The sequence below is a fragment of the Oncorhynchus keta genome, chromosome 28 (genome assembly GCF_023373465.1).
Source record: "Oncorhynchus keta strain PuntledgeMale-10-30-2019 chromosome 28, Oket_V2, whole genome shotgun sequence".
In the NCBI taxonomy this organism is placed as follows: domain Eukaryota; kingdom Metazoa; phylum Chordata; class Actinopteri; order Salmoniformes; family Salmonidae; genus Oncorhynchus; species Oncorhynchus keta.
Window position 1 is genome coordinate 49,240,251 of NC_068448.1, and position 25,267 is coordinate 49,265,517.

The 25,267-nt window shown below is 42.5% G+C and overlaps 1 protein-coding gene across 2 annotated transcripts in view; it reads right to left on the reverse strand.

Annotated features, from left to right (window-relative positions):
- Positions 1-25,267, reverse strand: part of LOC118361537 (receptor-type tyrosine-protein phosphatase N2-like) — a 263,321-nt gene that overhangs the window by 42,562 nt on the left and 195,492 nt on the right. The gene's annotated exons all lie outside the window — the stretch shown is intronic.

Genomic DNA, 25,267 nt, shown 5'->3' on the forward strand with positions numbered 1-25,267 from the left:
AGTGGGATCTTAGATTGTGTGTACCCAGCAGAAGCCCACTAGAATGGGCCTTTCAGAGATGTTGTTAACCACCTCCCCGGTGGTCAGTTCTAAGCCCAAGAGAATAGCTTGGTATTGGCATGGTATTGTCTCACAGGTCCCTGTATGACTGCCTGGCTGGGTCTCAGTAAGTGCATGGACCCCTGGGAAGGTTTTAGCACTTTTTAATAGAATATGAACCCAGATGCACTGCAGAGACTTTGGACGAGTGGCCCAAATCCATCAAGTATCCTGTCTACCTCGATCTAGTCAATGGCACTCACATTTCCAACAATTAGAATTAAAGAGGGGTTTTCAACTTCAATCAAATCAAAAGCACAAAACAATCATCAACGGCTGAAACACGGTACTTAGTCCTAGGGGGCAAAAGGGTAAGGTACACATTTAGCAACATCTATCATTTGTATCAGAAAATAAATACATTCATAATTACAACGCATGAACACCTTAACCTTTGGTGACTTTATGGATGCTGAGGCCTTTGCTTATATGCTCACACGGATTACCATGCAGATCTGATGAGTGTGTGTGTGTGTGTGTGTGTGTGTGTGTGTGTGTGTGTATGGACATATTTAACTATTCTTGTGGGGACCAGAAGACCGCACAAGACTAGTAAAATAACAAAAATTTGACCAACATTTTGTTAGTCCCCACGAGGTCAAATGCTATTTTCTAGGGAGGTTAAGGTTAGAATTAGTGTTAGAATTACGTTAAGGGTTACGGTTAGGAGCTAGGGATAGTTTTAGGGTTAGGGTTAGGAGCTTTGGTTAGGTTTAGTGTAAGGTTTAAGGTTAGGTTTTTGGGTTAAGGTTAGGGTTAAGGTTAGGGTAAGTGTACGGGCTAGGGTTAGGGACAATAGGATTTTGAATGGGACTGAATTGTGTGTCCCCACAAGGTTTGCTGTGTGTGTGTGTGTGTGTGTGTGTGTGTGTGTGTGTGTGTGTGTGTTTCTGTTGATTACAATGGGCGTAACTCTGAAATACAGCTTCAATCAACAGTCAAATGGATTTGAAACCAATAGAGAGGTCTAAAACAAGTCCTTTAATAAACCGCAGAGAACATACAGTGAAACAAAGCTTTGGCTACCTCTGAGCCATTACATCAATGCTATCCTTTGACAGATTGAATATGAGGGAAATTATTAAATATGATAGATAAGGATAAATGTAAGCTGGATTGTTGAGGCTTGGTATGTGCATATGAAACTGTAGGAAGGTAGATTTAGTCTACCACAGCAGCTCTTGCACCCCTTGTCTGTCTCTCTCTCTCTCTCTCTCGCCCTCTCTCTCCCTCTCTCTCTCTCCCTCTCTCTCCCTCTCTCTCTCTCATTCTCTCCACCACTTCTTAGTTTACATGACTGTAAATCATCAGTTTGAATTCAATTAACATGAAAATATATTGTGACATGTCAAGTGTTTATTTCATGTTTGCTCTGCTAAATGTTGGGGAGAAAAATCACATATTGTGCTTTTATGGTATAAAAATATGTTAAGCCATAATTACAACAATATTATACTGTGCTATAGTCAAAATATTATTCTGGTATATAACTGCAAATTATATAAAACCTCTATAGTGACAACAGGCAGTGACTAAAATATATTTTGTAGGAAGTTGTTAATTGATCCTAGCAAAAAAAACAGTATGTCCTTTCCAGATGTATCTAAGAGGATAAAGATAACAAACGAAGAGCATATTCTCTTGAGGGAAAGAGAGAGAGGACTCCCATTTTACGCCAGAGATGAGTTTTTGTTCATTAGCGTGAATGGAGAAACGTAAACAGAGGTAGTCAACTAAGAAGGAAGAAAAAAACACCCTTTAAACAACCAAACAACCATTAAAAAAGTATAAACAAATAAATCACATTGATTTGTTTGCAGATCATCATTCCCATGTATGTTATAAATATTAACGTGTATAATAAACATTATAAAATCACACTATGATTATTGACAGGTGTATTTGATCTTCCGGGTGGTGCAGCGGCATTGCGTCTCAGTACAAGCACGGTGACTGCAATGCCTGGTTCGAATCCAGACTGCATGACATCCGACCATGATTGGGAGTCCCATAGGGCGGCGCACAATTGGCCCAGCGTCGTGCGGGTTTGGCAGGGGTAGGCAGTCATTGTAAATGCGCATGTGTTCTTAACTGACTTGCCTAGTTAATAAATCTTAACATTTAGATTAATTAACGTGTGCAATTATGAATAACACTCTTAAGGAAATCTCTTAAATTCTTATACACTGCCAGAATCAGAATCAGAATTATTATTTTTAATTCACCTTGACTTGCTTATCACCTTGAATGAAAACAGTCTACTTGAAATTTTCTTGCATCGGAACAGGATGCTCAATGAAGTTTTTACACTCAATTATTCTCTCTCGGTCTCTCCCTCGTTCTCTCTCTCTCTCGGATTAGTAGACCTAGCTGAAGACAAAGGGCAGATGGATTTCGGTAGCTCTGGTTTATTCAAATGACTGAGATAAAGGTCACAGGCCTGTGATCACGTATTCCATAAATTTCAGCCATTTTCCAGTCTGATTAAGTCAAATCAAACAATAATTTCACATTTTGCAATATGCAAGTATTCCTCAATTAAAAGTTACACAAAAGTGTTAATGCGGTTAATAAGAACCTTTGCCAAAGTAAATCCATGCGGCTTTTCGTTTTTTATTATAAATAATTGCTTTGCCAATCAACTGTAATTAAAAAAAATGAAGCCTATATTCCTATCTCAAATCAATTTCGGTCTGTAGGCAATAAACCAACCGAATTAATTAAAGGTAACAACTCGCAAATGGAAGACAATGATCTTCTCAAAAACTCAATGTGCTTAAGTTCATCAATTAATGCCATTGGTATTCAGGGATGAAAACTTTGTATCTTCCCGCTCTGCTGCTGTAAAGCAAACATATGTTCTATATTTTCAACACCTGTTAGCTTATAACTTAAAATAGGCCTAAAACACTTTAGCCTACTACCGCATTAATCATCCTCGTCTAAATTTGAACTATTTATGTTGTTGTTAGATTTCTTTCCCGACACTATAGCATCTTTCCGGTAACTGGAGCATCGAGAGAGTGACGAAATGAGGCAACTCACGCAAGCATTGCAAATCAATTTAAATGCAATCAATTACAGAAACAAATGCAGCGGTCAAAATATTAATTCAAAAAAAGATATATAACCTAATTCCACATAAAACTGATAGCCTAGCCTATACATGCCTTCCAGACAAGTGTGCAACGTGCACGTCTTTCCCCGCTGCAGTAGACTAGTTGTAGCAGCACCAGCCAGCCAAAATGTAACACAAGCTGGAAAATAATTACCAAAATCCATGTTGATCCGCAAATCAGATGGTTTGCAATACATATGAAATATGTGTTGTATTCCAGAGAGCAGGTGCAACTACCGCAGCTCCAGTGTGCCCGGCGCACAACCAGCCTCCCACTCAAACCTCTCCTCCCCAAAAGTTACCAGTGTCCGGTGCGCCCCCCTCGTCAACAAAAGACTGCAGCTACCAATGCTCACGCACGAAGATTGAGAAGAAAAATAAAATAACGACGAGGAGAACGAACGAACGAGGTGATATGCACGCCTGAGCGTCGCAATAATCTGCAGATGCCTATAGTGGGTCCTTTCAGCGCCTCTGTGCCCAATGGAAAGAAGGGGAGAGGGGTTGGGTTTTTTGAGATCATATATGGTTGAGACACTCCTTTTATTCAGCCCTTAGGAGTCTGTTGCCTGTCTGTTGCACATGTCATAGCCACTGGTTGCTATAGCGATGCCTCCACATGTTGTCGACAGTGAATGCTCAAGGAGGGATGCTTGCCTAATAGGCTTGTGGGCTGAGGGGGGACATGAATGGACATTGGGTGAGCCACTCATTTGTTAAGCTACTTGGGGTCTCTGTGTTCTGTGTGAATTGCTGTTTTCTCGCGCTCTCCACCCTTTCCCCCTATCACTCCTAAATACAGTAGCCTATAATAATACAGTAGGCTAATAGCCAGAATGAATGCATGCATTACAGAAAGAGGGGATGGGGTGTCCATCAGTAGTGACTGTATAACCTTTTACCAGTTAAATTACTAGAGAGTCTAGTTCCATAATGGTAATTGTACGAAAATGGCAGCCATCTTAGTCAGGGAAAAATCCAAACCAGTATAATTGGAATAAATGACAGTAGAGGCTTAACTGATGCATTTCCTGCTTTTACGTATACAGGTAAGGCATGTGATGTACCAGAAATTGTGTAATGGAATTATAGTCAACCTGAAATATTGTCATATAATTATAAATACAGTTTATATTGGGTTTGATACCATTTTTCTTTCAAGCCTCTAAAATATATGTAAATAGACCATAGGTCTACATGTCTCAGATTTTGTTTTCTTGGAAAGCTGTGAGTACTATTATATGATACAATATCAGTCCTTGTTGCATTTACAACTTGTCTAAGCTGTATCATCAACTGATTTGAGCCAGTGTATGTATGGCTGTGGATTTACTGCATTGTTTAAATTAAATGTTGGCATATTGGCAGTTCATTTGAAAAATGTATGGAATCATTCCTCTAAAACTGTCTGGCTATCTAAATTATTCACATTCATTGTTTTACACAATATCTTATCACAACACTGGCAGACCATAGTTGACCACCTCCCTGACCAACATGAGTGGCCTTTGGACCACCATAAGAAGGTTTACACATATTCTAGTATTCTAATTTGTAATAACAGCATAGACTGAACAACAAGTTCAGTGAAGACCTATCTGAGCGAAACATATGAGCTGATAGCCTATATAAGTAAATGCTAATCTATGAAGAAAAACATAGAAAGAAATCAGTTTGACAAAATCCCACTAAAACTCCTAATTAGTTATTTAGCGGACAAATTACCCTGCGGAGAGCTACAGGGAAAGGAGGACGATTATGGAGAGAGGAGAGAGAAAAGGAGGGAGAAAGGGAAGGGGGCGGTGAGGTAGGGGGGGTCCTGTCAAATGCAGATGACGAGTCTTTGGGGAGGTCTCCAGTTTATTTTTTCTATTCAGAGCACACCCCCTCTTCTCCATTGTCCCTGTGTGTGACAGCTGGAGTTGTCAGTGTGAACAGGGGGACAAAAAAACAGGCTCTGTCCTCCACTATACTATCCTACACCAGGAGTGTATATTCAGAATTCAGCCAGTGCATTGGCCCCCACTGAGCTGCAGCTGAGGGGTGGTTCACTGAAGTCCTATAATTTCACAGACTACATGTCAAACAGGACCTACTTCAAATGACTAGAGTCTACGTTATCACTAACAAAATTGCCGCAAAACTTTCACAATTAGCTGCTGTAGTTCTATATTACAGTACAGTGCTGTAAAGAGCAATGTATTATGGGGGCTCCGCTACACTTCTGTAAAATTACATTCATTGCTGTAATACTATATTACCTGATTTGCTATATATGTACAGTATCATACTGTAAACTATTGTGCATTGTGGAAAAATATTGTGGGAGTGGAACGAATCGCTGGCTCATTAAAATATTTTAAGGCGTGACTTGTAAGAGGCTATATTTGTTACACCCAGTAGTGAGAATGCTGTACCCCACAGAATACAGTATCATACAATTGTTTATTTGTCCTGTAAATCTACAATAACTTACTGTCTGCCAGTAATTTACTGTAATTAAGTACCATCCCCACAGAATACAGTACCATTCTGTACATTTGGAGTACCAAAAACCTTTTGTGGTGCATGGTATTATTGTGGCTCATTAATACATCTTGAGGTGTGCCTTGTAAGACGCTATACTTGTTGCACCCGTAAGTGAGAGAGCTGTACCAATTTACTTGATATATGGTAGTGCCCCAACAATTTAACCTATATCGGGAAAGATCAGTCACAGCGGGTCTTAAACCTCTAATGGTTGAATATTAAACCGTTTCCTTTTGATCTGTTTTTCCCTGTAATCACATTCGTTTAGGCCTCTAGAAGTGTGAAGGATATAAAACACCAAATATTCATAAATATTCTGTAATATACACATACCTAGCAGCCAACCTGCTTGCACGAATCCCATGTAATACAGTAAAATACCAACATGATTACAGTGGCATTAACTTTCTTACAGTATAGTAGGCACATTTTACAGTATTGCACTATAGCATTGCTCTGCATTTTACAGCAACTCACGGAAAGCTGGTGGCAATTTACTGTGAATATTACAATAACATATGTTGCACTAGCCAGAGATCCATTCAAAGGTATCATGTAACAAATAAAGCATTTCTTTTGACCAATGTATAATTAACAACAACAACAACAACATTCCCAGTAATGGTTACAAAAACGTTCTGTGATATGTTTTTTTATTAACCTTAAATTACATGCACTGACTGAAAGTCGCTCTGGACAAGAGCGTCTGCTAAACTACCAACATTTAAATGAGCATTTGCAAAGTACACTGCTGGTGATTATTCTAATGAGTTCTGCCCTCAAACTATTTGTATTTTGATTTAAAAAATGTGGCCTTATTTGGGGGCGGAGGTCATTAGAATAATACCCAGCAGTGTGCTTTGCAATTGTTCATTTTTACATTTAAATTTGGTCATTTAGCAGACGCTCTTGTCCAGAGCGACTTTCAGTCAGTGCAAACTAAGGTAAACAAGAATATACCACAGTTATTGCAAGTACAAAGATGATGTTCCCGAGAATGTTGTAGTTAAGTATGCTACTTGCAAGTATTCACTGAGCATACAACACATCAGGAACACCCAATCCAGCAGTGTTGTGGCGCGTGACACTAACTGATTTGCCTGGCACTACTACCAAATCCCGTTCAAAGGCACACAAATATTTTGTCTTGCCCATTCACTCTCTGAATGACACACATAGCCAATACATGTCTCAAGGTTTAAAAATCCTTCTTTAACCGGTCTCCTCTCCTTCATCTACATTGATTGAAGTGCATTTAGCAAGTGACATCAATTAGGGATCATACTCTAGCTTTCACCTGGATTCGCCTGGTCAGTCAATGTCTGTATTTTTGTGTTCGAAAATACAAAATGCATGAATTCTAATTAAACTGTTACACAATAGGTTACATAAAAAAACTGGTATTGACAGTATTGACATGTAATAGAAATACTACCATTGTTGGCACTAGCTGCCCTCACTGTAAATCTGCAACAGTTCACCAATCACTGTTCACTAATCTTCCAGTAATGTCCTGCACATTCTAAAAATATAGCATGTTACTGTATTCAGGTGTTCCAATAATATGCTGTAAATTTGTGTGACAGTAAAAGTCCTGTAAATCTACTGGCTTCTGTTTCACCAGTAATTTACTGCAAATTTACAGTAACCTATTGGCTACTATGATGCAGGTAACTTACTGTACAAATTGTCTCATGTCAAATTCTCCTTAAAACATGTACTAGTTCATATGGTCTATATATTGGGCTTAACTATTGGGATTGCCTTACAAATGCATGATATATAATTCCTAACTCATTTGGCAACATATCTAGTAATCATGTATAATGTATTTTGTAGACTTCATTAAAAAACACTTAAGTATACCAACATAACTTCAAATTGACTTTGGCCCTGCAACTGTTTTGTCTCTGGCTACATGCTCAGAAATAAAGGTTTAGATTTGTTCCTTAAAGGGTACAACCGCTTGTCACTAGGGTGGCACCCTGTAAGGTCCTCCTTTGTACTTTTAGTTATAGGTAAATGAAAGTACCCCGCCTCATACCTCAGATAGTACCTTTCTCCACAGGTACAAAAGCATGCATTTTGCCTTTATATACACTGCTCAAAAAAATAAAGGGAACACTAAAATAACACATCCTAGATCTGAATGAATGAAATATTCTTATTAGATACTTTTTTCTTTACATAGTTGAATGTGCTGACAACAAAATCAAACAAAAAGTATCAATGGAAATCAAATTTATCAACCCATGGAGGTCTGGATTTGGAGTCACACTCAAAATTAAAGTGGAAAACCACACTACAGGCTGATCCAACTTTGATGTAATGTCCTTAAAACAAGTCAAAATGAGGCTCAGTAGTGTGTGTGGCCTCCACGTGCCTGTATGACCTCCCTACAATGCCTGGGCGTGCTCCTGATGAGGTGGCTGATGGTCTCCTGAGGGATCTCCTCTCTTGCAGGAACTGCTGACACACTCCAGCCACATGAGGTCTAGAATAGTCTTGCATTAGGAGGAACCCAGGGCCAACCGCACCAGCATATGGTCTCACAAGGGGTCTCAGGATCTCATCTCGGTACCTAATGGCAGTCAGGCTACCTCTGGCGAGCACATGGAGGTGTGCGGCCCCCTAAAGAAATGCCACCCCACCCCACCCCACACCATGACTGACCCACCACCAAACCGGTCATGCTGGAGGATGTTGCAGGCAGCAGAACGTTCTCCACAGTGTCTCCAGACTCTGTCACGTCTGTCACATGCTCAGTGTGAACCTGCTTTCATCTGTGAAGAGCACAGGGCGCCAGTGGCGAATTTGCCAATCTTGGTGTTCTCTGCCAATTGCCAAACGTCCTGCACGGTGTGGACGTCGGGCCCTCATACCACCCTCATGGATTCTGTTTCTGACCGTTTGAGCAGACACATGCACATGTGTGGCCTGCTGGAGGTCATTTTGCAGGGCTCTGGCAGTGCTCCTCCTGCTCCTCCTTACACAAAGGCGGAGGTAGCGGTCCTGCTGACAGACACAGCAAACCTTCTCGCCAGAGCTCACATTGATGTTCCATCCTGGATGAGCTGCACTACCTGAGCCACTTGTGTGGGTTGTAGACTCCGTCGCATGCTACCACTAGATTGAAAGCACTGCCAGCATTCAAAAGTGACCAAAACATCAGCCAGGAAGCACAGGAACTGAGAAGTGGTCTGTGGTCCCCACCTGCAGAACCACTCCTTTATTGGGGGTGTCTTGCTAATTGCTTATAATTTCCACCTGTTGTCTATTCCATTTGCACAACAGCATGTGAAATTTATTGTCAATCAGTGTTGCTTCCTAAGTGGACAGTTTGATTTCACAGAAGTGTGATTGACTTGGAGTTACATTGTGTTGTTTGGGTGTTCCCTTTATTTATTTGAGCAGTGTACTTAGTACCACCACAGTGACAAATCCAGGTTTTCCTTGTAAGTGAAAAACTGTTTCAAGATGGCACCGACAGAGATGGTCGCCTCGTTGCAAGGCCTTAGGAAGCTATGCAATAATTAGTTGTATATATATGATTTATTTTGTGTTATTACATACAGTCGGGAAGAACTATTGAATATAGGAGCTAAGTCAACTTACCAGCATTACGACCAGGAAAATGACTTTCCCGAAGCGGATCCTTTGTTTGAACCTCCACCTTGGACTTTGGATCTAATCCCAGAGACCGACTGTGTTAGAGCGGATTTGGACATATTTGTATAAAAGAGCTTCATGTACATTTGTGTAAATATATTAAATATGAATGTATATTTTATGATTTATATTTACCTGATTGAGATATATTCCTTTGTTAGTGTAATTCAGTTTTTGGCCCCCCCTCTTGCCTATTCATTGTATTGTGGTAAGTGTGTTAGGATAAAGGCAGGAAGTTGGGCCTTCGGGGGAGGGAGTCCTTGCTAGATGCGGGAGCGGTATAGTTTTTTGACCATACAGACATACATACAGGTCATAATATGTATTTTCCATATCAAGTAATCTATGCTTTAAGTTGATTGGAGAATCATTTCTTTGTTAGATATAAGAAGAATAAACTTTTTTGTTGCACCATATCCCTGGATGTCATTGAATGTTTGGCTGTTTGGAAACCTTGAGTGTGGACTGTATGCGTACCAAACAACCCCGCTTCAGGCTTGGCAATGGTAAAAAGGAAAGGAAGCCACTACAATCAAGTCAAAAAACTCCGTGAATGATTACTATCGGAAGGAAATCTCCGGTTCAGACACACCTGGATATTGTTCTATATGTTGTTGCATTCGGACCATAAGGACAGCTCGCTTGGAAGGAATTGAACTCCTAGAATTCGCCAGCCTGAGTAGCCACTGCGAATGAATGAGCTGCCCTGTTCAATGCGATCATTTGACCATGCATATTATGGAAGTGCAAATGTGCTTTTAATTGGAATGTTTGATAAACTTCGGAGTGGAATTCAAAACACAGTGCTGTGAAAACAATTAAGAAGTTTAAGTTTGGGAAACACAGAGATCCTACGCACAATGTAGCCTAATCTTATGTCTAATATTTGGCCTAAAGTGGAAACGCAATGCATCAACGCAACGAATGCAACTTTTAAGGATCCAAAGATACTGCGTGTTTAAACTTCATTAAAGGGACAACTTAGAATGGGATGAAATGTTTAAAATGCATCTAAAATGCCGAACTTGCACATGTTCAATTCAAAATGGGTCAATATGCTGAAATGGAGGACTGTGTTTTAAAGCGTTAAATGTCTAAAGGGGCATTATGTTTAACAATCAAAAACCAACAACTTTGTCATTGTAAATTGAGTGAACTAAAAGTGAATGATGGAGGATGAAATCCCAAATAAGACTCTACTGGAGAGGGCAGAGGAGCATCTAAATTCACTCTATGCAGCCCGGAGAGGCAAACTTGGAGTGTGTACACGCAAAATGAATGAAATAAAACAAACGCTCATTGAACCACACGACAGCATTTCCAATGTGTCAAAAACATAAAGTAAAAACAAAGTATTCTAAGACTGCTTCCTCAGTGTCCTCTGCACGCCTAAAAGCTGGGGCAGAACGAGCAGCTCTACTAGCTCGCCAAGCATCATTACAGGACAAGCATGCATTGGAACTGGAGAAAGCTCAACTGAATGTTAGGATGGACAAAATGGCACTGGAAACGGACATAGCAGCATATAATGCCAAACGGAAGGTCTTGGAGAGTGTTGAGTCAACTTCCTATTCCCATGCTGTGACAGCCCATTTTCTAAGCCAAGAAGATGGAATGAACTCTTATTTTGAGAACCAGGAACCCAATGTCTATAAGGAACCTGAACCATCACCTGTTGAGTTTGCTGCATTAGGTGCAGTTCCAAAGACCCCACTACAAAGAGTTTTACAACAACCGACCACAAAGCCATCAAAACCTATTCAGAAAACGGTCATAAACCACACACTTCAGCAGCCAACAGTAAGGTCTAGCAATCAACACTGCGGGTATCAGCCATAATACCAGCCATGACAACCTCTCTACTGTCATGCAAAGGCAGAATGAAATTGCTGACCTCCTTGTACTACAGCACAAACAGGCCACACTCCCTGTTAGGGAGATACCTATGTTTGATGGTGATCCTCTAAACTTTAGGCCATTTATGCGTGCATTTGAGCATGGTATAGAAGATAAGACAAGCAGTCACCAGGATAGGCTCTATTACCTGGAACAGTACACCTCTGGTCAGCCCAAGGATCTGGTCCGTAGTTGTCTGCATATGGAAGCCAGAAGAGGCTATGCAGAGGCTAAGAGGTTGTTAAAGGAACACTTTGGCATTGAAATCAAAGTCACCACTGCTTACATGGAAAAAGCTTGGAACTGGATAAACATCAAACTGGATGATGGAAAGGGACTGGGTGGCTATGCACTCTCTTAGAGGTTGCTGTAACGCTATGCAAGACCTACAGAACATGGAAGAGCTTAATCTTCCCTCCAACATAAAGTTGATCATGTCAAAACTTCCCTACAAACTAAGGGAAAAATGGAGGTCTACGGCATGTGATATTTTACAGAGAAGCAACCTGAGGGCCCAGTTCAGTGACCTTGTGACGTTCATTATACGGAGATATCCAAGATCCCCTGACCAACAAAAAGTTTGTTTAAACCAAAACAGAAGCTGACTTTAAACAGCAGTTCAAATCCAAGAGTAGGGGAAGCAGCTTTGCCACTGCAGTAGCTGTAGTGGCAGATTGTGACCCTGAAAAAACTCTAAAAGAACAAACATTCAAAGTCAAGAAACCAGGCACCTACCCTTCTGATGCTCCCAGTATCTCATGTGTATTTTGCGCTGGTGAGCATTTCTTGGTCGACTGCCAACAGGTGAAGGCACAGCCACACGAAGCCAAGGTTGAGTTTCTGAGATCAAAAGGCCTTTGTTTTGGCTGTTTGATGAGAGGACACTTAAGCAAAGAATGTAAAAGAAGGAAAACCTGTCAGAGCTGTCAAAGAAAGCACCCCACTATCCTGCACATTGAAGGAAGAGAGAGATTTAGATCTCTTAAGGCAGATACGAGGGGTGTAGCAGTAAAGCGGGAGGAGACTGTCAGCAGTGCTCTTGTTTCACTGGAAGCTGGTGAAGATACCGGGGCCGGTACAGATTGTACACTTGCGATTGTGCCAGTTCAAGTAAAGATGGCAAATGGAAGCAAGTCTGCTTTAACCTATGCATTTCTCGATTCTGGTAGCTCAGCAACATTTTGTACGGAGAGACTTATGAGGCAGTTGCAAGCTAAAGGCAGTGAGACTGAAATTCTGCTACGCACAATGGGGCAGGAGAGTCCTACCAAGAGCTTTGAGATATATGGATTAGAGATTGGCAATGTGGAAGGTGACACATTTCTTGCATTACCAAAGGTCTACACCCAAAATAAGATCCCAGTGACAAGAGAGAATATTCCCACTCAGAAAGATCTCAAAAGGTGGCCATACCTGAAAGAGATTCAGTTGAAGGAAATTGACGCCGACGTCGAACTCCTGATTGGCGTAAATGCTCCAAAGGCAATGGAACCCTGGCAAATCATAAATAGTCCAGGCAACATGCAGTGAAAACCCTCTTTGGATGGGTGATGAACGGTCCTCTTAACAATTGTACCATGGCAGAAGAATCTGGGCATCCTACTGTGATGGCCAATTGTATCTCAATGGCCGACCTGGGGGTTCTTCTTGTAAATCAGTACAACCATGACTTCCCTGAGAGAGGGTATGAAGAGAAAAGTGAGATGTCAGCTGAGGATCGTAGGTTTATTGAGATAGTATCTAGCTCCATAACCCTCAAAGACCATCACTACTACTGACCGTTGCCCTTTCGCAAAAAAATATGTAGTCCTGCCAAACAATCGTGACATGGCAAAGCAGCGGGCTCTAAATATTATCAGGAAGTTCAAGAAGGACAAAGGTTACGCTGCAGAGTACAAAGGCTTCATGGAAGAGATGATAACAAAAGGTTACGCTGAGAAGGTACCACAAGAGCAGCTCCTCAGAGGGAAAGGCAAGGTATGGTACATACCACACCATGGCGTTCACCATAAGCGCAAAGGAACGATACGAGTGGTGTTTGACTATTCATCATCCTATAAAGGTACATCTCTTAACAGTGAACTCCTTCAAGTCCCGGACCTGGTAAACACGCTTATAGGAGTCTTGCTAAGATTTCGGCATGAGCACATTGCCATGATGGCAGACATCGAAGGAATGTTCCATCAAGTATGTGTCCATGAAGATTACTTAGACTTCCTGAGATTCCTATGGTGGCCGGACGGTGATACTAACAAAAGATTGGAGGAGTACAGAATGACGGTTCATCTTTTCGGTGCTATATCCTCTCCAAGTTGTGCAAACTTTGCACTGCGAAAGACTGCAGAAGACAACTGTGAGAGGTACGATGAAGAGGTGATTCAAACAGTCAAGTCCAACTTCTATGTTGATGACTGCCTCAAGTCAGTGGCCACAGAAGTACAAGCCATAGCTCTCACAAAAAAACTTCAGGGATGTGTGCTCTCAGGGTGGGTTCAAGTTGACCAAGTGGGTCAGCAACAGCCGCACTGTGCTGGTTTCTATCCCCGATGAACACAAAGCCAAGCAGATAGAAGAACTGGACCTGGACAGAGAAAAGCTGCCTGTTGAAAGAGCACTTGGAATCCGATGAAACATTGAAAGTGATGTGTTTACCTTCCGAGTCACTGTCAAGAACAGACCCCTTTACAAGAAGAGGTATTCTCTCAACAGTTGGCTCTATTTATGATCCATTAGGTTTCCTCGCCCCATTTGTATTAAAGGCAAAGGAAATTCTTCAAGTGCTCTGCAAGCTAAAGTGTGGATGGGACGAAGTCATCCCTGAAGAACACTCTATTTCATGGCAGAGATGGCTCTCAGAGCTGGACCAGCTCTCCAGATAGACAGGTGTATGATGCCTGAGAACTTTGGTCAAGTCAAGACCGCACAGCTGCATCACTTCGGTGATGCAAGTGAACAAGGTTATGGCACGGCAAGCTACCTTAGGTTCACAAATGGTATGGAAAAGGTTCACATTACATTCATACTGGGGAAGTCAAGGGTGACTCCACTCAAGCAGATGACAATCCCCAGACTTGAACTTGCTGCAGCAACATTGGCAGTGCGAGTGGACAGGATGTTAAGGTTGGAGCTCCAGATTGAACTTGAGGAGTCAACTTTTTGGACGGACAGCCAGTCTGCTAAAATACATCCGCAATGATACCAAGAGATTCCATACCTTTGTGGCTAATAGGGTTGCTATGATCCGTGACCTATCGAAAGCAAAACAGTGGAGGTATTTGAACTCCAAACACAACCCAGCCGATGATGCCTCAAGAGGATTACATGTTGAAATGTCCCTGAACTCAAAGAGATGGCGCAATGGACCAGAATTCCTGGAGAAACCAGAAACTCAATGGCCGAAAGTCCCCGCTTAGCTCCATCCCTCCGGATGATCCAGAGGTGAGAAAAGACATAATCGTAAACAGTACAGGTGTGGAGGAAAAGAGTCCAACCAGCAAACTGATTGAGTACTATTCAACATGGAACAGCTTGAAGAAAGCAGTTGCCTGGATGCTGAAACTGAAGAAACGTATTCTATAGTTAAGACAGAAAAGGAAAATTCTCTCTCAAACTGATCAGATCAGAGTCTGTCAAACTCACTAAAGGAACAAATGGACAAGTTTAAACTGACGTTTGGAAAAGTCTGTCTGTGGATGACCTAGATGAAGCAGAAAAGGTCATCATTCGATTTGAGCAACGACAGCACTTTAAACAAGAAATTGCACTAGTTGTGAAAGGAAAACAATGTGCCAAGAGAAGTGGCTCAATCTGTAAGCTTGATCCAATTGTTGACAATGGCTTTCTGAGAGTAGGAGGACGGTTAAGCAAAGCTGCTATGCCTATGGAACTAAAGAATCCTATGATCCTGCCCAAAGACTCCTACATCTCCAGACTAATCATGCTCCACATCCATGGGCAGGTTGGCCACTCTGGGAGAGGTCACATGCTTTCTAGACTGCGCCAGCGATATTGGATACCCTGTGCCAACTCCTTAGCAAGGAAGATCCTTAAGAGCTGTGTCTTCTGCAGGTGGCTGCAAGCTAGAGTTGGAGAACAGAAGATGGCCGACCTTCCACAAGATCGGGTGTCACCTGATTTGCCGCCTTTCACCCATGTGGACATAGATTACTTTGGCCCCATAGAGGTGAAGCAAGGCCACATTCATGTGAAGCGGTATGGTGTGATTTTAGAGTCGAGCTGTCCATCTACATTTACATTACATTTAAGTCATTTAGCAGACGCTCTTATCCAGAGCGACTTACAAATTGGTGCATTCACCTTATGACATCCAGTGGAACAGCCACTTTACAATAGTGCATCTAAATCTTTTAAGGGGGGTGAGAAGGATTACTTTATCCTATCCTAGGTATTCCTTAAAGAGGTGGGGTTTCAGGTGTCTCCGGAAGGTGGTGATTGACTCCGCTGTCCTGGCGTCGTGAGGGAGTGTGTTCCACCATTGGGGAGCCAGAGCAGCGAACAGTTTTGACTGGGCTGAGCGGGAACTGTACTTCCTCAGTGGTAGGGAGGCGAGCAGGCCAGAGGTGGATGAACGCAGTGCCATTGTTTGGGTGTAGGGCCTGATCAGAGCCTGGAGGTACTGAGGTGCCGTTCCCCTCACAGCTCCGTAGGCAAGCACCATGGTCTTGTAGCGGATGCGAGCTTCAACTGGAAGCCAGTGGAGAGAGCGGAGGAGCGGGGTGACGTGAGAGAACTTGGGAAGGTTGAACACCAGGCGGGCTGCGGCGTTCTGGATGAGTTGTAGGGGTTTAATGGCACAGGCAGGGAGCCCAGCCAACAGCGAGTTGCAGTAATCCAGACGGGAGATGACAAGTGCCTGGATTAGGACCTGCGCCGCTTCCTGTGTGAGGCAGGGTCGTACTCTGCGGATGTTGTAGAGCATGAACCTACAGGAACGGGCCACCGCCTTGATGTTAGTTGAGAACGACAGGGTGTTGTCCAGGATCACGCCAAGGTTCTTAGCGCTCTGGGAGGAGGACACAATGGAGTTGTCAACCGTGATGGCGAGATCATGGAACGGGCAGTCCTTCCCGGGAGTAAGAGCAGCTCCGTCTTGCCGAGGTTCAGCTTGAGGTGGTGATCCGTCATCCACACTGATATGTCTGCCAGACATGCAGAGATGCGATTCGCCACCTGGTCATCAGAAGGGGGAAAGGAGAAGATTAATTGTGTGTCGTCTGCATAGCAATGATAGGAGAGACCATGTGAGGTTATGACAGAGCCAAGTGACTTGGTGTATAGCGAGAATAGGAGAGGGCCTAGAACAGAGCCCTGGGGGACACCAGTGGTGAGAGCGCGTGGTGAGGAGACAGATTCTCGCCACGCCACCTGGTAGGAGCGACCTGTCAGATAGGACGCAATCCAAGCGTGGGCCGCGCCGGAGATGCCCAACTCGGAGAGGGTGGAGAGGAGGATCTGATGGTTCACAGTATCGAAGGCAGCCGATAGGTCTAGAAGGATGAGAGCAGAGGAGAGAGAGTTAGCTTTAGCAGTGCGGAGCGCCTCCGTGATACAGAGAAGAGCAGTCTCAGTTGAATGACTAGTCTTGAAACCTGACTGATTTGGATCAAGAAGGTCATTCTGAGAGAGATAGCGGGAGAGCTGGCCAAGGACGGCACGTTCAAGAGTTTTGGAGAGAAAAGAAAGAAGGGATACTGGTCTGTAGTTGTTGACATCGGAGGGATCTAGTAGTTGCTAGTTATCTGGATACTGATTCCTGCATCGATGCCCTGTGCAGGTTCATCTGTCGAAGGGGCCCAGTAACAAGTATCAGAACAGACAATGGCACCAACTTTGTTGGAACACACAGAGAGCTAGGAGAAGCTCTGAAAGAGCTGGATCACAACAAGATTCTAAATGAATTGCTGAAGGAAGGAGTGACATGGTCATTCAATCCTCCCTCCGGAGCCCACCGGGGGGGTATATGGGAGAGGTTGATCCGACTGGTGAAAAAGATCCTCGATTCAGTCCTTAAAGTGTAAGTACTGGATGATGAGGCTTTGCAGACAGCCTTGTGTGAAGTTGAGGCGACTATGAACGACAGACCAATCACTACTGTAACAAATGACCCTAATGATCTAGAACCCCTGACTCCAAACCATCTGCCTCATCTGAAAGCTAAGCCAGTCCTGCCACTAGGACTATTCCAGAGAAGCGACCTATACTCACGAAGGAGATGGAAGCAAGTACAATATATCAATGACATATTCTGGAAGAGATGGATCAGAGAGTATCTTCCACTTAAGCAGGAGCGGAACAAGTGGAACAAAACTAAGAGAAACTTCAGTCCTGGTGACCTCGTGGTCATCATCGATGACACCGCCCCAAGGAACTCTTGGCTAATGGGGCTTGTGGTAGAGGCTTTGCCAGGGGCCAAAGGTCTTGTCCGGAGCATCATGGTTAAGACTAAGACCAATATTTTACAGAGACATATCAATAAACTCTGTCTGCTCCTTGAGGGGACGGAGTGAAACACACACACACACACACACACACACACACACACACACACACACACACACACACACACACACACACACACACACACACACACACACACACACACACACACACACACACACACACACACACACACACACACACACACACACACACACACACACTGCTCCATCTTAGAATCACGTGCACCTCTGATTCGTTGATGTCGTACTCTCACATTCTTTGATGTCATAGGCATACATTTTTTGGGCGTCAAACTCTTGACATTTTTGGAAGTTGAACACCTTTACACTTCAACTCAGACTGAGATCTATGGACTATTTTCCTATATGGCACCTTGTATATTTGTATATAGCTATGAACTGTAATAGTGCTCTGGTATAGAATGTTTTGTGTATTGCCTCTACGTTTGAATATTAAGTAATTGTTTTGCAGTCAACAATTAGGGGCCGGTATGTTAGAGCCGATTTGTATAAAAGACTGAACATATGGAGCTCCATGTACATTTGTGTAAATATATTAAATATGAATGTATATGATGAAATATTAGGTACATACCTTTTATGATTTATATTTACCTGATTGAGATATATTCATTTGTTAGTGTAATTCAGTTTTTGGCCCCCCCTCTTGCCTATTCATTGTATTGTGGTAAGTGTGTTAGGATAAAGGCAGGAAGTTGGGCCTTCGGGGGAGGGAGTCCTTGCTAGATGCGGGAGCGGTATAGCTTTTTGACCATACAGACCATACATACAGGTCATAATATGTATTTTCCATATCAAGTAATCTATGCTTTAAGTTGATTGGAGAATCATTTCTTTGTTAGATATAAGAAGAATAAACTTTTTTGTTGCACCATCTCCCTGGATGTCATTGAATGTTTGGCCGTTTGGAAACCTTGAGTGTGGACTGTATGCGTACCAAACAACCCCGCTTCAGGCTTGGGCAGTGGCTATGGTAAAAAGGAAAGGAAGCCACTACAGACCGAAAACAACGTTGTTGCCGGAGGAGAGGCAGACGGAGCAGACTCCTGGTCAGACTTAGAAGGCGAGCACACAACCCAGCACTTCCGAGCCTATTAGTCAGCAATGTATAGTCTCTAGACAACAAGGTGGATGAAATTAGGGCATGAGTTGCCTTCCAGAGAGACATCAGAGATTGTAACATTCTCTGTTTTACAGAAACATGACTCACTCGGGATATGTTGTCAGAGTCAGTACAGCCACCAGGTTTCTTCATGCGCCGTGCAGAAACAAACATCTCTCTGGTAAGAAGAAGGGCGGGGGTGTATGCCTCATGATTAACAACTCATGGTGTAACAATAACAACATACAGGAACTCAAGATCTTTTGTTCACCTGACCTAGAATTCCTTACAATCAAATGCCGACCGCATTATCTCCCAAGAGAATTCTCTTTCGATTATATTCACAGCCGTGTATATCTCCCCCAAGCAGATACCTTGATGGCCCTGAAAGAACTTCACTAGACTCTATGTAAACTGGAAACCATATATCTTGAGGATGCATTTATTGTAGCTGGGGATTTTAACCTCTTACCTCCACCCGACACGCAGGCGTCCCATCTAGACATCTGGAAATGCAAATGCGCTACACTAAATGCTAATAGCACTCGTTAAAACTCAAACGTTCATTAAAATACACATGCAGGGTACTGAATTAAAGCTACACTCGTTGTGAATCCAGCCAACAAGTCAGATTTTTAAAATGCTTTTCGGCGAAAGCATGAGAAGCTATTATCTGATAGCATGCAACACCCCTAAAGACCCGCAGGGGACGTAAACAAAATAATTAGCATAGTCGGCGCTACACAAAATGCAGAAAGAAAATATAAAACATTCATTACCTTTGACCATCTTCTTTGTTGGCACTCCTAGATGTTCCATAAACATCACTATTGGGTCTTTTTTTCCTGATTAAATCGGTCCATATATAGCCTAGATATCGATCTATGAAGACTGTGTGATCAAGGAAAAAAACAGCGTTTTATAACGCAACGTCATTTTTTTTAATTAAAAAAGTCGACGATAAACTTTCACAAAACACTTCGAAATACTTTTGTAATGCAACTTTAGGTATTAGTAAACGTTAATAATCGATCAAATTGATCACGAGGCGATGTATATTCTATAGCTGTACGTCTTGAAATAATGTCCGGGTAAATCTCAACCAAAATATCCGGTCGGAGCCCGGAAGAAATGCGCTGCCTCGTGTCCGTTTGACCAAGAAACAAATCCTAGGCAAATGACAAGACTGTTGACATCGTGTGGAAGCTGTAGGTATTGCAACCTCGGCCCCATTTAATGTGGTTTCTATTCAACATTACGTTCAAGTGGCGCATGGATATATTTTCCCATTTTCAGTGATTAGATTTTCCTGCGCTTTTCGATGAAACGCACATTCTGTTATAGTCACAGCCGTGATTTAACCAGTTTTATAAACGTCTGAGTGTTTTCTATCCACACATACTAATCATATGCATATACTATATTCCTGGCATGAATAGCAGGGCGCTGAAATGTTGCACGATTTTTATTAACAGCATGTTCGAAAAAGTAGGGGGTAGGAGTAAGAGGTTAACAAAGCTAATTTGAGAACAAGACTACCTAAATTCTACCGGCACATTGACAGTTGTACCCGCTCGAGCAAAACACTGGACCACTGCTACTCTAACTTCCGCGATGCATACAAGGCCCTTCCCCACCCTCCCTTTGGCAAATCCGACCACGACTCCATCTTGCTCGTACCTTCCTACAGTATAGGCAGAAGAGGGAGCACCCCCTATCCACATTGACGGGACAGTAGTGGAGAAGGTGGAAAGTTTTAAGTTCCTCGGCGTACACATCATGGACAAACTGAAATGGTCCACCCACACAAACTGCATGGTGAAGAAGGCGCAACAGTGCCTCTACAACTTCAGGAGATGCCGAAGAAATTTGGCTTGTCACCTAAATCCCTCACAAACTTTTACAGATGCAACATCGAGAGCATCCCGTCGGGCCTGGTACGGCAACTGCACTGCCCTCAACCACAATGATTTCCAGAGGGCAGTGCGGTCTGCACAAAGCATCACCGGGGGGCAAACTACCTGCTCTCCAGGATACCTACAGTACCCGATGTCACAGGAAGACCAAAAAGATAATCAAGGACAACAACCACCCGAGCCACTGCCTGTTCACCCCGCTATCATCCAGAAGCCGAGGTCAGTACAGGTGCATCACAGCTGGGACCGAGAAACTGAAAAACAGCATCTATCTCAAGGCCATCAGACTGCTAAACAGCCATCACTAACATGAAGAGGCTGCTGCCAACATAGGGATCCAAATCACTGGCCACTTTAATAAATGGATTTAATAAAGGTTTCACTAGTCACTTTAAATAATGCCACTTTAATAATGTTTACATATCCTACATGACTCATCTCATATGTATATACTGTATTTCATACCATCTATTGCATCTTGCCTATGCCGCACGGGATCAAGAGAGGGTGTAGGTCACAATGGATTTAAAAATACATAAACTCAGCAAAAAAAGAAACAGACCTTTTTCAGGACCCTGTCTTTCAAAGATAAATCGTAAAAATCCAAATAACTTCACAGATCTTCTTTTGTAAAGGGTTTAAACACTGTTTCCCATGCTTGTTCAATGAACTATAAACCACTATTGAACATGCACCTGTGGAACGGTCGTTATGACACTAACAGCTTACAGACTGTAGGCAATTAGGGTCACAGTTATGAAAACTTAGGACACTAAAGAGACCTTTCTACTGACTCCAAAAGAAAGATGCAGGGTCCCTGCTCATCTGCCTGAATGTACCTTTGGCATGCTGCAAGGAGGCATGAGGACTGCAGATGTGGCCACGGCAATACATTGCAATGTCCGTACAGTGAGACACCGAAGACAGCGCTACAGAGAGACAGGACAGACAGCTGATCATCCTCGCAGTGGCAGACCATGTGTAACAACATCTGCACAGGATCAGTACATCCGAACATCACCTGCGGGACAGGCTGGCAACAACAACTGCCCGAGTTACACCAGGAATGCACAATTCCTCCATCAGTGCTCAGACTGTCTGTAATAGGCTGAGAGAGGCTGGACTGAGGGCTTGTAGGCCTGTTGTAAGGCAGGTCCTCACCAGACATCACTGATAACAACCTCGCCTATGGGCACAAACCCACCGTTGCTGGACCAGACAGGACTGGTAAAAAGTGCTCTTCACTGACGAGTCGCGGTTTTGTCTCACCAGGGGTGATTGTCGGATTCGTGTTTATCGTTGAAGGAATGAGCATTACACCAAGGCCTGTCCTCTGGAGCGGGTTCGATTTGGAGGTGGAGGGTCCATCATGGTCTGGGGCGGTGAGTCACAGCATCAGCAAAAACAGCAAAAACAAATAAAATAGAACAGTTGGTTAGGAGACCGTAAAACGGCAGCCATCCCCTCCGGCACCATTCAAACTTTAACTGGCTGGCTTGCTAGCTAGCGTTACGTGTATGAGCTATGTAGTAATATTACTTGCACCTCAGAAATCCATTTGAATTGCTGGTTTCACCTTAATGTTAGCTAGCTAGCTAACATTGAACTTAGTTGGTTAGCTTTAGCTACCTGCAGATTCATGCATGGTGCATGGTAGTATGGGTTGGGCTTATGGGTCTAAACAAAAGACTCCACTATGCAAGTAACCATTACACTGTACCGTTTACACCTTCTGTATCCTGTGCATGTGACAAATACACTTTGATTTGATTTGATATAGTGTGTGTTTACCAAAGACCCTAATGTGAAGAACAACATGACCTGCAGATTAGATTAGGATATAGGCCAAGGACTAGATAAAGAGTATTTTTACTACTATTTTTTGCTACTACTTTCAACACTTTTGAAATTGTGTTTTTTACTTTGGATAAAAGTAGAGGCTCAGAGCTAGAAAATGGTATATAATACACTACAGTTGAGGAACAATGGGACATTAATTAAGGCATGAAAGTTGATAAACTTGTAACCACACTGTTGAGAAAATGGGACTTGAATGTTTTGGTAAACCTACTGGAGAGCTCTTCTTTACCTACACCCATTCAACATCGTTCAAACCCTCTTAAGCCTTAGCCCCACCCATCACTTTAACTTCTTGGATATAGGGGGCGCTATTTTCATTTTTGGATGAAAAACATTCCCGTTTTAAACAAGATATTTTGTCACGAAAAGATGCTCGATTATGCATATAATTGACAGCTTTGGAAAGAAAACACTCTGACGTTTCCAAAACTATAAAGATATTGTCTGTGAGTGCCACAGAACTGATGTTACAGGCGAAACCCAGATAAAAATTTAATCAGGAAGTGCCGCATTTTTTAAAACAGCCTCATGCCAATGAATCCTTATATGGCTGTGAAGGAGCTGGGAGTCAGCGTACGTTTTCCACGTTTTCCCCAAGGTGTCTGCAGCATTGTGACGTCTTTTTAGGCATTTCCATTGGATAATGGCTGTAAGAGACCATATAGGGCGAGTGGACGCATGGTGTCTCCCGGAGAAAACATTGCGTAAAATACTGAGGTAGCCATTTTTCCAATAGTTTCTTATGAGAAACCAACTGCCTCCACGGATATATTATTGAATACATATGTTAAAAACACTGAGGATGGATCCTAAGCAACGTTTGCCGTGTTTCTGTCTATTATGGACCAAATTTTTTCAAAAAGTACGGCGTTATAGTTTAAGTATTTTTCGGTCGATTTCTCAGCCAAGCAGGATGTACAAACGTGACGTTTTTTGCCTACAGAAATATTATTTTGGGAAAAAATGAACATTTGCTATCTAACTGGGAGTCTCCTGAGTGAAAGCTTCTGAAGTTCTTCAAAGGTAAATGATTTAATTTGGTTGCTCTTCTTATTTTTGTGAAAATGTTGCCTGCTGCCAGCACAGCATAGCCTAGCATAGCATTATGCCATGCTAAACTTACACAAATGCTTGTCTAGCATTGGCTGTAACGCATATTTCAAAAATCTGAGATGACACTGTTGTTAACAAAAGACTAAGCTTGTGTTTCAATATATTTATTTCATTTCATTTGCGATTTTCATGAATAGGAAACGTTGCGTTATGGTAATGCGCTTGGGGCTATGATTACGCTCCCGGATACGGGATTGCTCGTCGCCAGAGGTTAAGGATTCACATGTGAGGCCATATACTAAACAACCAAATATTTTTTTGTCACGTTCAGATCTGTTTCGCCTGTTCCTGTGATTGTCTCCACCTCCTCCACCCCCTCCAGGTGTCGCTTATTTTCCCCAGGTGTCGCTTATTTTCCACAGATTGTCCATTCGTATATTCAGAGCTTTTTGCTCTCGGAGCACTCAGAGCACACACAGGATGCTCTGGCCGAGGAGTAGGGTTGATCCGAGTGTTCTGACCTAACAACAGCAGTCAAGCATCCAAGCTAACTGGCTAACGTTAGCTAGCTTGCTAGCTACTTCCAGACATAAGTGAGAGAACAGCTCACTCTGACCATTTTACTCACCCTAGCAGAGCTGGGCTAGCTGTTTTTGTTATCCAGAGCATTGGTGACTAACTGTGCTGCTGGGAACAATTCAATTACATTTTTTAGCAACTGTCTCTGTGATAGACGAGAGTGCTCTGAAATCGGAGTAGATAGCCAGAGCGAATTTACCAGCTACATCTGTCAACAGTTGTCGCAGTGACATCATGAACATTCTATTGAAATGGTTACGTTACTTGCATAGTGGAGTCTTTTGTTTAGACATGTAGCTAGCTAAACAATAAACCATAATCTTATCTCATAACGTTACTACCCTGCATGAATCTGCAGGTATCTAGCTAACCAGGTTGAATGTTAGTTAGCTAGCTAACATTAGGCTATAACTAGCAATGCAAATGGCTCTGAGAAACTAATAATTTTACTATACAGATCATACATGTAACGTTAGCTAGCGAGCCAGCCAGCTAACGTTAGCTATATAGCAAACAGTACGCTTTAACTTGAAATGAAATCGACTTTCTGACAAAATTAGAAATGTGAAAAATCTGAAAATGTAACTAACTTAACTATCTTACCCATATACATGTATGGACGCTTCTCCCTCTCTGTCACGGATGCCATGGTTGCCCTTAGTTTGAAGATGTAATCCGGAGACAGGTGTTTTATATAACAGCCTTCTTCTGTGTGTTCTCTTTTTGACACCCTCTGCATATTTGCAATCAAACGCCAGAATCTCCTTCTCCTTAGCGATCATACTCGAATTCCACTGATTTCAAACCATGTGAGATCATGATGTGTTCCTCTGAAAGTACATCATGTATATTTTGATCTGAACTGGAAGGACTTCCTGTGTCCACTAACAAACCAAGCCTTTTTTTATAAAGTATTATTATTATTATTATTATTATTATAAAGTAT